Source organism: Polypterus senegalus, chromosome 16, assembly GCF_016835505.1.
Source record: "Polypterus senegalus isolate Bchr_013 chromosome 16, ASM1683550v1, whole genome shotgun sequence".
Lineage (NCBI taxonomy): Eukaryota > Metazoa > Chordata > Cladistia > Polypteriformes > Polypteridae > Polypterus > Polypterus senegalus.
Window position 1 is genome coordinate 38,942,486 of NC_053169.1, and position 14,940 is coordinate 38,957,425.

Here is a 14,940-nt window from a genome sequence, read left to right on the forward strand (position 1 = left end):
AATTTATTTTTTTTATTTCAAAATCAGAATTATCAAAGCGTATCTAGAAAGGGCAATATAATACCAGTTAACAAGATTAAGTTAAATAAACGTAAATTCGGTATTAAACATGAGGGTTAGACGAATTGGCCTGTCTAAACTGGCCCCTGGTGTGTGCGTGTGCCGCTGCCTGCAATGGACTGAAATTGTTCCTGCCTTGCGCACCGCCCTTGCTGATGTTGGCTCCATCTTCCGCGTCACCCTGATCTGAAATGAAATGAAAAATAAAAATGTTAACCAGTGAAGGATGTCGACTTCGCTCAAGGGACACCTGGGTAATCGAGTTTGTAAAATGGATGGAAGAATGAGATTCCAATTTATCCTCAATATATTGACTGTGCTTCGTTTTCACATTCTTTCTTTAGATGCGCATGGTTTCCTTATCGTACATCCCTTATGATTTACAGGGTAATCGGTGATTCTAAATTGGTCCAGTTTGGGCGAACGTGTGAGTTTCCTGCTTTGCGGAGAATGCTGTAGAGAAATGGCTTCTGGATTAATGCGAATTTGAGAGTGGGATGTGACATGAATTGACGTATCCATCTGTGGACGGTACAATGGTGACGGGTGAGATCGAGTAGACGGCCGGTCGTTCTCTGTGTGAAGTTCGCAAGTTAATCCCACAATTGGCGTTGGCTTTTCTCATCTTTCATCCCACAGATGAGAGTGTAATGGATTCACGAAGGTTTGAGCTATCGCCTAACACGCTATCCTGCCTGGTCTTGGCCACTGTATGACGTAATGCCCACTTTTGAAATAACCATGAACCATAAACAAAAGCGCCGTAAACTCATTTAAACAGAAGGAAACAACAAGACAATGAAAGGTTAAAACAAGCGGACGCCTACGTGCGAATTCTTTCCTCTCCCAAACCCCCACCTTCCCATTTTTCTTGTGTCACCTATGTGGTAACGTCAGGACATTTCACCTGTGAGCAAATTCACCCGAGGCTCTGCCACTGCAGGAAACGATCGGCCTCAAAGCCCATCATTTTCATACTGAACAAGGAAAGAAGGAAAGAAAAATAGAGTAGCAGCTGGCGTTTAAACGCTTTGCTCCGAGAGGCGCATCAAGAGAAATGGATCCAGGAAACCAGCATCCCCGTTGAGCCACTTGAATGTAGCTACTTGACAGAACAGCTCCCTGACATCGCTTGAAGACAAATGTGTGAAGTGAATGAACAATACGAGGAGTGTTACGCCGCAGACGCGCATTCACTTCGGAGCAGCAGGTTACCTGCTGCACGCTGCAGGCAGTTCTTCAGGGGCTTTTTGTTACGAAGGAAGAAAGATCTTTCTTGGGAGCTTTGGGGAACAGCTGTTACATTAGGAACAATTTCTGCGTGCTACTGAACAGCAAAATCTCCGTTTCTTGTCACCTTAGCGCCAATGCTGCCTGTGTTAAATGGTTGGTGGCATGATGGCTGAATGGTTAACGAGGATGTTGTAAAGTGGGCCGATCACTTTCTATGTGGAGTTTGCATGTTCTCCATGTATCTGCATGCTTTTTAGGTACTCCTATACATCAAATTGTTAGTGTTAAATTACTCTGTATAGTAACCCTAAACATTTAAATGAAAAGAGTCTTTCCACATGCACTGTACACATTAAGTGTTAATTAAACACTTATTGAGTTTGCTGTCTACAGTGGAATCAGAGAGCATTCAGACCCTTTCACTTTTTGCACAATTTGTTGTGTTGTAGATTTCCTTTTAAGTGGCTACATTTCCAATTTTTGCCCATCAATCTACTCTCAGTTACCTATGAAGATAAAATGAATTCATCCATCCATCCATTATCCAACCCACTACATCGTAACACAGGGTCACGGGGGGTCTGCTGGAGCCAATCCCAGCCAACACAGGGCATAAGGCAGAATCAAACCCCGGGCAGGGCGCCAGCCCACTGCAGCAAATTAAATTAATTTCAATTCAAAGTTTTATTGTCATTTGCACAGTAAGGAAACACGTTTCCCTCTACAATGAAATTCTTTCTTTGCTGTCCACACCAAATGCCAATGGTTAACAAATCAACGTATAAAGATAAACATAAATAATAAATAATAAGTAACAAAGGCAGCATATAGTATAAAAAACAAAATAGAAATATAAAGTGTAATTGTGCAGGTAGGTGTGTGATGAATAAGTCAAATATACTGATGCTCTGTGTAAGAAAGGTCAGAGCCGACTATACTTTCTTAGAAGGTTGGCTTCCTTCAACATCTGCAATAAGATGCTGCAGATGTTCTACCAGATGGTGGTGGCGAGTGCCCTCTTCTACGCGGTGGTGTGCTGGGGTGGCAGCATAAAGATGAAAGACGCCTCACGCCTGGACAAACTTGTTAAGAAGGCAGGCTCTATTGTAGGATTAAAGTTGGACAGTTTAACATCAGTGGTAGAGCGACGGGCATTAAGCAAACTCCTGTCAATCATGAAGAATCCACTGAACAGTGTCATCTCCAGACAGAGGCGTAGCTTCAGTGACAGACTGAGGAGATTGTTCCTCCTCCACACTATGCAACTCTTCAATTCCACCCGGGGGAGCAAATGCTAACATTATTCAAAGTTATTGTCTGTTTTTACATGCATTTTTATTACTCTTTAATTTAATATTGTTTTTGTATCAGTATACTGCTGCTGGGTTATGTGAATTTCCCCTTGGGATTAATAAAGTATCTATCTATCTATCTATCTATCTATCTATCTATCTATCTATCTATCTATCTATCTATCTATCTATCTATCTATCTATCTATCTATCTAAATACAGTTGTGTGAGGTAGATGGAATGAGGTGGACCATGGTTATAAACTCCAGTTAGTTATTTAGGAGTCTAATGGCCTTGGGGAAGAAAGAGTTCTTTAGCCTGGAAGTCCTGCATTTCATAGTTCTAGACCTCCTGCCTGAGGGTAGAAGTGTGAACAGTTTGTGTTGGTGGGGTTCCACTGGATCGAGGCAGTTCTCCTGCGGACTCTGTAGTTGTTGATGTCTGCAGAGAGGGCAGTGGTGTCCTGGTGATCTTCTCAGTAGTCTTTACCACTCTCTGCAGGCATTTGCGGTCCATAGCAGTAGTGCTGCCATACCACATGGTGATGCAGCTGGTCAAGTGAATGCATTTTTTTTAGTGGTTGGGAGCATGCACTCTGATTACAGCGCATTGCTGCACCCACCATACAATGAACCACCTGGATTGGGACCTGAGTGCTGCAGGTGACAACTCAGCACAACACTGGAATTGTGTGAGGTGCCAAACCTGCCATTAACCCCCATGTTTTCCTGGTAAATTGGAGAACCTGCTTGCAGGGCTGAATGCACATTAACGTCATACCTTGGACTGAGAAATTGCAGGTTAAGGGCCTTGCTCAAGAGTTCAACAGAGTAGAGTCACTTCTGGTGTTTATGGGATTCAGAGTGTAACCTTCCAATTGCTGGCAGAGATCTCTAGCCTGAAAGCCACGACTCTGGCCCATATATATACTAGCTGTGTAAGCCCGTGCTGTAAAAAGCATGGTGTCCTAGAAACTACTGAAATCATCAGAAAAAAAATTGAAATGTAGAGATGACAGGTAATTGAAAGGAACTATTCTGGGCATCTCTCTCCTAGGAGGATTCGTTTTGCTGACATGCTCGCATCGCTTGTGCATTAGCAGCAGGAGGAAAAGTAAAAGGGATACTGTTTTGGCGATGTTAGCGGCTAAATGACTTTGGCTTTTTTCGGAGGTTTCATTTTGCTGACGTGCTGGCCTCACTTGTGTTATTAGCGGCTAAGCAAGTTTTCTGTTTCCTTGGAGGACGAGTTTTTACCCCAACTCCACCTCTCACTTTCAGGCCGGACAGACAGGCACACTTCCATGTGTAGACGTTTATATATAAGATAAACTGCTCAAAAAAATTAAAGGAACACTTTGAAAACACATCCATCCATTTTCCAACCCGCTGAATCTTAACTACAGGGTCACGGGGGTCTGCTGGAGCCAATCCCAGCCAACACAGGGCACAAGGCAGGAACCAATACTGGGCAGGGTGCCAACCCACCACAGGACACACACAAACCAAGCACACACTAGGGTCAATTTAGAAATGCCAATCCACCCAATCAGCATGTCTTTGGACTGTAGAAGGAAACCGGAGTACCTAGAGGAAACCCATGCAGACACAGGGAGAACATGCAAAACTCCACGCAGGGAGGACCCAGGAAGCAAACCCAGGTCTTCTAACTGCGAGGCAGCAGTGCTACCCACCGTGCCACCCGAAAACACATCAGATCTAAATTAATTACTGTATATGTAAATATAATTAATATATATATATATATATATATACTGCTCAAAAAAGTTTATTTAGATCTGATGTGTTTATTTATCCTTCAGATGTCTCTAGAACTTTATTGGGATCCACCAGTAGCAAATTGAATTGATTGTACTTTGTTTAGAAAGGCACACACCTGTGTAAATAAAGTTCCTTAATTCATACTGCATATCAGGGTTAAAAATCAAGGCATGAAGTCCAAGGAACTCTTTGTAGACCTCTGTGATCAAATTTAAAGTGAGGCCAAGATCAGATTGAGGGTATAAGACTAAAGTTTTAAGTTTTCCCTGGAACACAGTGGCCTCAGTAATTGTGAAAAGGATGAAGTTTGGGGCCACCTGAACTCTTCCTATAGTTGACCATTTGGCCAAACTCAGTAACCAGGGAAGAAGGGCCTTGATAAGTGTCGTGGCGAAAAATTCATCACCAGAAGGCTTTTTACCTAAAAATGAAGGCTATTAGGACTCGAGATAGACAGACAGAGTTTTAAAGCTTTATTGCAATAAAACAACACAAATAACAACACGGACTCAACCCAATACGGCCAAATTGAGCTGAGCCCTGAACAGTTCAAAACCCAAAACTTATATATCATTTCTTATCACTTTGACCTCGTTCAATTAGCTCATTCTCCGCCTGTTCTTACTGTCCATTATTCATCTCTAGTTTCTGTTTTGCTTATTTCTGATTGGTCTTTGGCTGGGCAGATGTTTTCCTTTTCCCATATTTGGGCTATTATGGTGTCATTTCCTTTTCTAAGCCTTTCGAACTATGTTATAATGGTGGCCTGAAGCTAAGCTTTAATTAAAAAGAAATATGGTATATGCTTTTATTTAATCATTTACTTGGCATGCTTGACTTGTCTTAATTTCTACGCTAAAGTTAATTTCTGATATATTCTTCTATATATCTTCTGTATTATTACTAATGTTTCTTTCATGCATTACATCATTGTGACTGCGCTTACAGCAAAAGCCTTTTGTTGCTGTTCTTCTGATTCACCAGTCCAGCTGGTTTCTTATGTGCCTACCAGAGCCATTTTCTCTGTGTGGTATCATTCCTTAGCTTCCCAGCCTTGAACACAGGTGTTCTCATTCACCTTATCCTGTTCTAAATTGGTTTCTGCATGTCATTTTTGTTCTTGTTTTGTTCTTATCCCACACTAGCAATTCTGCTTCAAGCTTAAAAAATAATGCAATATGACTGATTTTTTAGTTAATTATTTACTTGACCTATCTTATATACTTAACATTCTAATTTATCTAATGTAATGTTTTAGAAGATTTTAATTACTTTTAATGCCTCTTTATGTTAATTTGCTATTTTATGCTAATTTAAAAATTTTTCTCTTCTACATCAGGAAAGTAAACAAGAACCCAATGGTCATTCTAACAGAGAGCTTAAAGAGTCCTCAGGATAGATAGAAGAAGCTGTTGGAAAAATGGTCATCTCAGCAACACTCAGTTTGATCAGGCATTTATGGCAGAGTGACAAGACTAGATGTATGACAGCCAAATCGAAGCTGACCAGGCACTGCTCATCACCTGCCTAATACCATCCCTACAATGAAGCATAGTGGTGGCAGAATCATGCTATGGGGATGCTACTCAGTGAGAGGGACAGGTTAACTGGCCAAAACTGAGGGAAGGATGAATGCAGCCAAATACAGAGAGGTCCTTGGAGAAATCTTTTCCAGAACGCATGCACACTTTGGGGTGATGGTTCACCTTTCAGCACCACAATGACCCACGGCATGCATTCAAAGTAATGCTGAAGTGGTTTCAGGAAATGTCTCTGATTGCCCTTGAGTGGCCCAGCTAAAGCCCAGACTTAAACCAAACAGAGTGGCAGTACCTCCCATCCAACCTAACAGATATTGAGAGGATCTGCCAGGAAAAATGGGATTAACTTCCCAAATCCAGTTGTGCAAAGGTCATAGAGACTTACAGCTTTGAGTGTTTTGGGTTAATTGCTGCCAAAGAGGGTTCTACAAGCTACTGAATTGAGGGTCTGAATACATATATAAATTAAATTTTTCACTTTGAATTTTTAACAAATTTGGAAACCTTTCTTAAAACATGTTTTCACTTAGTCATTATGGGTTTTTTAGTGTAGATTAATGGGCAAAAATAGGAAATTTAACCACTTAAAATTAAATCTACAACACAAAGTGTGCCCCTGGTGTAGGATGAATGTGCCCTGTGATGGACTCACCTTGTGTGTAGTAATGCCAGGATAAGCTCCAATCCTCCACCACCATACTTTGGATTAAGTGAGGTAGGCAATGGGTGTATAGATTTTCAAAATGGACTGTAAACAAATCAACTGAGCAGGGCTGGCAGGTGGAGCATACAGCATTTTGAAATTATTGCCGGCTTATAGCCATCTTGCCTGTATTACCTTTCACTGTTGTGACTGATACGGGTAGAATCGCATTGGTTAATTTCACAAATTCAGTTCAATTCAGTTTATTCTTGTATAGGGCTCTTCAGTGCCACAAGTTCTCATGTAAAATGCAGTTACAGACTTTAATACATTACTAGTTACAAAATGCAAACGCATAAATATACAAGTTTCTGCAAATACACAGTAAGACAAAGAAGTTCCAAACTGATTAACGTAAATGAAACTTATCAATATCTGTCCATTAACATTATTGTTGAACTATGGCCAGTTGACAATGAAGAAGAGAAAAATAAAAAACAATTGTCAATACCATCCCTGGAGAAAATAAACGTCTACAGGCTCCATAATCAGTTATTACAGACAAACTCAAAGACCAAGTCAGACGCAGTCGCAGTCCTGGGAGACCTTCTGGCCAAATGGCTACCCAACCCTTCCTGGGCATTTTACAGTTGAGTCTGTGCTGGGCTGTCAAATACAAAGACAGAATCTTTTCATCCATTGATCTCAAGGCTCTCATTATCACAGGAAAACAGCTTAGCAGCACAGTAGCATCACCAAGCGTCATAGCTGGACACCAAGAAAAGAACCAGAATATGGGAGGCTTTGTAGCAGTTCATAATTATCATGTTACTTATATTTTTGTACAAATGGCTAACAAATAGAGATGCAATATGCATAATTTATCAGCAGCTCTTGTCAGGGTGAGTCTTTAGTCTTAGTTTAAAAGCTGAGACCACAGGGACATCTCTTTTTGAAGCAGGTAGATTGTTCATGAGCTTTGGGGTCTGTAACTAAAAGCTCAACCTCCCACTGTTACTTTATTAATCCTTGGAATCTTTAGTAGGCAGATAATCTGGGATCTTAATGCACACTCTGGTTTGGAATGAGAGGTGAGCCATTTAACACTTTGTATGTAAGAAGGATTTTGAAGTTAGCCCTAAACTTATCTGGAAGCCAGTGTACAGACTTAAGAAATGGATTTCTGTGGTCATATTTTCTAGTTCTTGTGATAATTCATACAGCAGAATTTTGAATTAACTGAAAGATAGGATGAGAAGCTCAGTCAGAGTAGAGCCGCTACTCCTCCGCATCGAGAGGAGTCAGATGAGGTGGCTCGGGCATCTGATCAGGATACCTCCTGGACGCCTCCCTGGTGAGGTGTTCTGGGCATGTCCAACCAGGAGGAGGCCCCGGGGAAGACTCAGGACACGCTGGAGGGACTATGTCTCCCGGCTGGCCTGGGAACGCCTTGGGATTCTCCCGGAAGAGCTGGAAGAAGTGGACGGGGAGAGGGAAGTCTGGGCCTCTCTGCTTAAGTTGCTGCCCCCGCGACCCGACCCCGGATAAGCGGAAGAGGATGGATGGATGGATGGATGAAAGCTGCATATAGAATGGTTTGAGAAGTCTGTGAATAGCATACATTTAAGAATTAATTTGTGAACTTCCTCCATGTTTAGAAACCATCACTTCATATAAACTGTATATGGGGATGCAGATATACAATTTAAAATGATTGTTATTTACATGGGAATTGTTTCATATGCATAATAGCATAGCATAACTAACTATTTTACATTACAGTAAGTAATTAACCATATTAAAAAATAGTAAAATGTAATAATTTGAGGGTAACTTACAGTATGTTTCATGTTGCGTTTCGAGTTTTTTTTTGTGTTATATGATTTCGTTCTATTTGGCTTTGAAATTAACACACAAATATTTTTTAAACTTACACTTTTACTGTAAAACTTCAGTAAAAACATTTTTTTTAATTACATTTTCATCAATATCATATTGAATTTTAATTCTGTGTTTGGACTTACATCATGACAACGCAATGTATAACTGCCCATGATTGAATTTTGTTTCTTTCTCTGTAATAAATAAACCAACTTTTGCAAATGTTTGTCTCTGTGATTTATTAGATTTCTTTGTCCATTTTAATTTTCCTTCCACATTTCAAGGACATACCCATATATATCAATGGAAGACATGTTGTAGTCCCAATGAATGCCTATTAGATGGCAGCAGGGTTTCCAAAGAGGACACTATTAGATTTCCAGTGTCTATTGGCAAATAACTTAATGTAGGTAAGGTCTGGTATGGCCTTTTGTATGGAATAGTAGGGCTTGGAGTACAGAGATACTTACGGCTCTGGCCTCTAACCCTATTAGGCTGAAGAGATGACACTGACTTCAGAAATGAAATCAGGATAGGATTTGAAATGATAAACCACTGGACTCAGAATTCTAAGGATGAGGCTGCCCACGTTTTGGCAGGGGGAGAATGGCCAAATTCAGCAAGTGAGAAGGAATTAAAATGGCAGACTTTCTGGGAGTAAGAGGGGAAAACATGTTAGCTGTCCCTCAGAAAGAATAGGCATAAGGCACCTGTTTAAAGATAGAGATAGATAGATAGATAGATAGATAGATAGATAGATAGATAGATAGATAGATAGATAGATAGATAGATAGATAGATAGATAGATAGATAGATAGATAGATAATTCATTAATCCCAAGGGAAAATTCACAAACTCCAGCTCACTGTTTTATTAATGTGATATTTGGTACTTTGATGCTCCCTAGTGATTATTTACTAAAAGAAATGCATTCAGAAATAAATATCTGAGAGTAAAAGGATGTTAGTATTATGAAAAATGGAAAGATATCCAGAGTTTGATAATGAAAGGAGAGCTGTGAACAGCAATAGAGAAGTTACAGCTCCCACACATTGATAGGCTAATCTCCGACCCTTGAAATGGACACATGTCCTGGGGTTGGCAGGACCCATTAAGGTTATTGTGGACTCAGGACCGGAGGGACACATGGTAGGAAGAGATCTATAAAATTGTCCCCAAGAGTTTCCAAGGCCACTTCTCACCCCTAAAGTGATCTATGCACTTGGCAAAGACGTAGCAAATGGCCAGGGCTAAAAAGCCTCTTCCATCATTGAGCCATTTGAGTTTTAAATCAGGAACAGAGCTGCAGGCAAGGGCTTGACTGGAGGAAGATAGGGTGGTCAGTGTGGTAGAAGAAAAAGAAGAGAATTTAAGAAGGAGTGCTTTGGTTGTGGTGTATTTTATAGCAAGAAGTGGACTACAATCACCACGGAACTAAATAGGGACTCTCTGTGTGTTTTGGTAATCCCAGAGAGTTGATAGCTTTTATAATTTTGTTTTGTTAGGCAGCATGGTAGTGTATTCGTTAAAACTACTGCTTCTTGGATACAGAATCCTGGCTTTGAATCCCACTCCCAGATGTTGTGTGCATTGTATATGTTCTCCCTGTGTAGTTCCGGGTTTACCTTCAGGTTCTTTTATTTTCCTCCCACATCCCTATAGACATGTTAGTTAGGCTAACTTGTCATGTTATATCATCCCAGGTAAATGAGGAGGTTCTACAATATACAGATATCTTGCATCCAGAACTGCCAAGATAGTTTGAGGATGACTGACTGATTGTTTTGTTTTTAATGCTAATTCTGTATGGCCTAGCCCACTACATTTCCCATTTTGTCTGGTCCTCTTGGATTATCCTGGTTTTAGTAAGGTTTTGAGAGCATTTCTTTGCTGTACATGACATGGATATTGGAATTATTAATCACACTTGCCTATAGCAAAACAAACTGCCATTATTCAGCAGTTGTTGGGTACAGTCTTGGGAGCAGAGAGAGTTAGGGCCAAGGAGCAGATGCAATGTCAACTGAGAATGTCAACATTGTATCAGAGGCTGTTTAACCAACGATACTGTGGTAACCAGCCATCTGTAGTAGTAGTTGTGGTGGTAGTAGTACAGAGTACAGTGAAATTCTTACTTGCATGTCTCTCTATCTGTATGTCTTGTAAGCCTACTACAATGGTGACATGACAGGCTGTGTTTTAGAGATCAGAGGCAATTGAGCCATAGAGAGGGGGAAGACATTGACAGCAGCTGATGCAACAGGAGTGTGTCAAGATTGGTTACAGTATACTTAAGGAATCCTCCTCTCTAGGAGGGGACACACTGGCAATTGCTAGTTGAGACTTCCTCCACTTCTGAGTGGTGAGAGCAAATCTCACTTTATACAACCTGACATTTCCATCAGTGCTAGAATTCAAAACCCAGCTGTCTTCACAGATTTCAGTCATGGTGCATATCCCTTTTTTGATGTCTGCAACAATGTTGAGTGCTAGGCATGCTGGGTAAAAGGCCTCCCTGTCAGATCAAAGCACCTTGAAGCCTGCTGTTTCCATATCCATATTCAAGGCTAGGTGATCAAAGCCAGTACACTAGAGACTGCTGAATAGCTCATACATTTTAGTCATTAAGTAACCTAAAATAAGAAAACATTCTCCAACCTGTTTAAACAATTCACAGGAAAACGGATCCTATTCAGGCAGCATTTGTTGCAAGGCAGGGACCCTCTATGGATGGAGTGTCAGTCAATAATTATCCCACTTACATACACACAGACATGTACACACACAGAGCCTAATCTGGAATCTCCAATCAGCCTAACATACTAGATCTTTAAGGGAACGATATAAGGTTCCTAGTGTAAGAACAACTGTCGAGATCCCCACATCCTTTTAGTATCTTGCTTCAGATTGAGAGAAACGAGTAGACTGGATTTAAAAAAGAAATTTGTTTTTCCAGTAAAAGCAGCAGTAACTACACTCCAGGCAAATTTGATCCTGCTATCCAGGAATACAAAATCCATCCTGGTAGTGGAGCTTACATCAGGAAAGCATCTGGAAATATCAGAATTTCATTGATTGGACTCTTGTCAAAGGATGGTATGGCACATTATTCTCAATCACATCTCATTGCGGTGTATTTCCAGCTATATCAGTGCACTATTTTTTTAAAGCAGATCAACAACAACAACATTTATTTCTATAGCATGTTTTAATACAAATGGCGCAGCTCAAACTTTACAAGATGAAGAAAGAAAAAAGAAAAAGATTAGGCAATACTAAGTAACAAAGAATAACGTAAGGTCCGATTATCAGAACAAAAAAAAAAAACTACAGATGGCTGGAGAAAAATAAACAAAATCTGCAGGGGTTCCAAGGCCATGAGACCACCCAGCCCCCACTAGGCATTCTACCTAACTTCAATGATCTCAATCAGTCCTCATGGTTTTCAGACTTCACGTGGAAGAATTAGATGATGATGCTCATGTAAATATCTGGCAGTGGCGTAGCTAGGGGGTGGCAGAGGGGGCGGCAGGGTTCGGAAAAATATCACTCATTAATGAAAATGGTCAAATTCTTTGATTTTTAAACACAAATGCTTGAAAAATAATGCTCAGACTGTCCTCCTGTGACGGCATCAGACAGAGCAGTTGAAATTTATGAGGCAATAACAAAAATTAAAAAAATTACACCGATAATAATTTTTAAGAAGATAAACAACTAATTTACAATTTATAATATCATTTCATTATCAATCCGAATGCGTTCTTGCTTTGAGCAGAAAGCATCCCCACCAATCACTTGTACCTTACTTTGGTTCTAGTTTTTGTAGCGTAATTATATTAAACTAATAATAAGAACACGGCTTATCAGTGCGTCTATACTATATTCTTGTCTAGTTGATGCTTATAAATATATATAAAAAATGATTGCTGTTTCTTTATATATGAAGAAATCTATGCAAAATGTATCTTAATTTTTCTCTATACATCATTTTAATTTTCTATTTAAATAGTTTAACATTTTCAGATATGTTGGAGGGCAGCAAATCGAAGCCCCGAGAACGCCCTGTCCCGCCCCGAGCTACGCTACTGATATCTGGCCTTTAATCCATCGATGTAGGGACTGCATGGCACCTTGACCAGGTGGTGGTGGTGAGCTGAAACCACAAGCAGTTCAAGAAAGCCACTAGGGAGATGCTGAGACCAGCTCAAGATTATGGCTGACAGGAGTTTGCAGTTGGAATCGTTCTGCAGGTGAAGTCTAATGTTGTCTTCACTGCACCACTCAGGCAAGGCATTTGGGTTAAGAGACAAAATGCTTTTGACCCTGAGATACCTGCTGAAGATACAGAAGGGTTCCCAAACATGGTAGCACCATGCAAAGTGGACTCTGTAGTTTCAGCTGATAGTGTAGACTCTTCCGTGTTTACTTATGTCTTTTGGATGTAGAAGAAGAATTGTAATAGCTGGATTAAAATCCAGCTTGGGTAGAATTTGCAATGTCCACACAGGCAGGGTTTAAACCTAGGCTCTTAAGATACTAATGCTAACTACTGTGCCTGCATGCCACATTAGACAGATAGGGCCAGCACATTAAATAATACCACCTGAGGCAAGGCACTTTGTTGCTGCTTACCCACATGACAAAAATGAATGCAAAATTAAATGTAAATATCTGTAAATACGTCAAACTCAGTCCTGCAAACTGAAAGGTTCCTACGCTTTCTAATGAAACAGGTGCGGGGCAAACACATTAAGAATGTTTTTTAGAAATTAACCAAATTTAACATTTTATGTAATAAACATCAATATATACACCAAATGACATGTCAAAAATCAGGACAATGAATAAAAATGTATCAGTTACTGACAAGTAGCTTTGAAATATGCACGCGCCATTTTAATGCTTGAAAGCTCACAGTAGAAATTACAGCTCTGAGATATGTTAAACCCTTGAAATGAGATTCATTCAGAACTTTCATTTTTATTATATTATTATTTTGCAAACATAAATACTAATGTATGAAAATGTCACCCTGATCAAAGTACTGCATTAGGTGGTTGCCTCGTCGAAGACCAGCAAGACACAGCACATGGGCCATGAATGGAAAGATTCTGTTGAGAGCTGGCCTTTTAAAAACCTCAACAAGCTTAAGGATGCAATGATTTTAGAGACCGCCATAAAACAGTTTAGACTTTATAAACCTTCATTTGATTCTTGAAGTGATTCCAGGCATACAGCAGGTGGGAGTCGCTGGGAGTTGCCTTGATGCCACCTCAAGTCACTGGCATACTGATGGGAAGACTAGACAGAGGGAAAGAGACAGAGAGAAGGTGAGTAACTTGAGTGTTTAATGGGGATGGGGAAGTTGGTACGTCACCCCACAAGTTTGAAAGGTACAAAACTTGGTTTGAAGAGGAGCAGCCTTTGATTTCCTCCACTTTATTTTATGCTTAGCACTTTTTGGTTTTTGGCATCAATTCCTTGTGTGTTTAATCAAGTGAACTCAGCATTTTTCATGTTAGGCCTACTTGTTCTTATTCTGTGTGTGGAGGGTTGCAATGAGTTCTTTGTCATTATCAGAGTTTCTGCATATATTAAACACCAGAATCTGTGACACACCTAGTCAGCCAACAAAATAATTTGCAAATAGAAGAGTACAAATAGATAGATAGATAGATAGATAGATAGATAGATAGATAGATAGATAGATAGATAGATAGATAGATAGATAGATAGATAGTGTGGATGGGTGGAAGGACACTCATGGTCACCCCTTTTAATCCCACGCAAGTAATATCAAAAAAATTCAGCGCGTGACTCTCTCCTCATCTAAGACTAGAATTTCGATAGTCAGTCTTGCTCAGGAGCTCCATTCCGGTAGCAATTTGGGTCCAAATTGAGATGCTTCTCTCTCCGGTGTCCAGTCTTTTACAGGACTCCAGCGGAAGAGGCTCAGTTTCACCACTATGGGTGTAAAAAAAGACAACAGTGTTTCCTCAGAGAAACCTGGAAGATGATCCTCTGACATGCATGTGTGACAATAGATAATGTGAGGCACTAAAGTATATACACAATAGATAGATAGATAGATAGATAGATAGATAGATAGATAGATAGATAGATAGATAGATAGATAGATAGATAGATAGATATTCATCCATCCATTATCCAACCCACTATATCCTAACTACAGGGTCACGGGGGTCTTCTGGAGGCAATCCCAGCCAACAGAGGGTGCAAGGCAGGAAACAAACCCCCAGCAGGGTGCCAGCCCACCACAGGGTACACACACACACACACACACACACACCAAGCAAACACTAGGGACAATTTAGAAATGCCAATGTACCTAACCAGCATGTCTTTGGACTGTGGGAGGAAACTGAAGTACCAGGAGGAAACCCACGCAGACACGGGGAGAACATGCAAACTCCACACAGGGAGGACACGGGAAGCTACCCACTGCGCCACCGTGCTGCCCAAGCACAGACATGACATTGCATTTT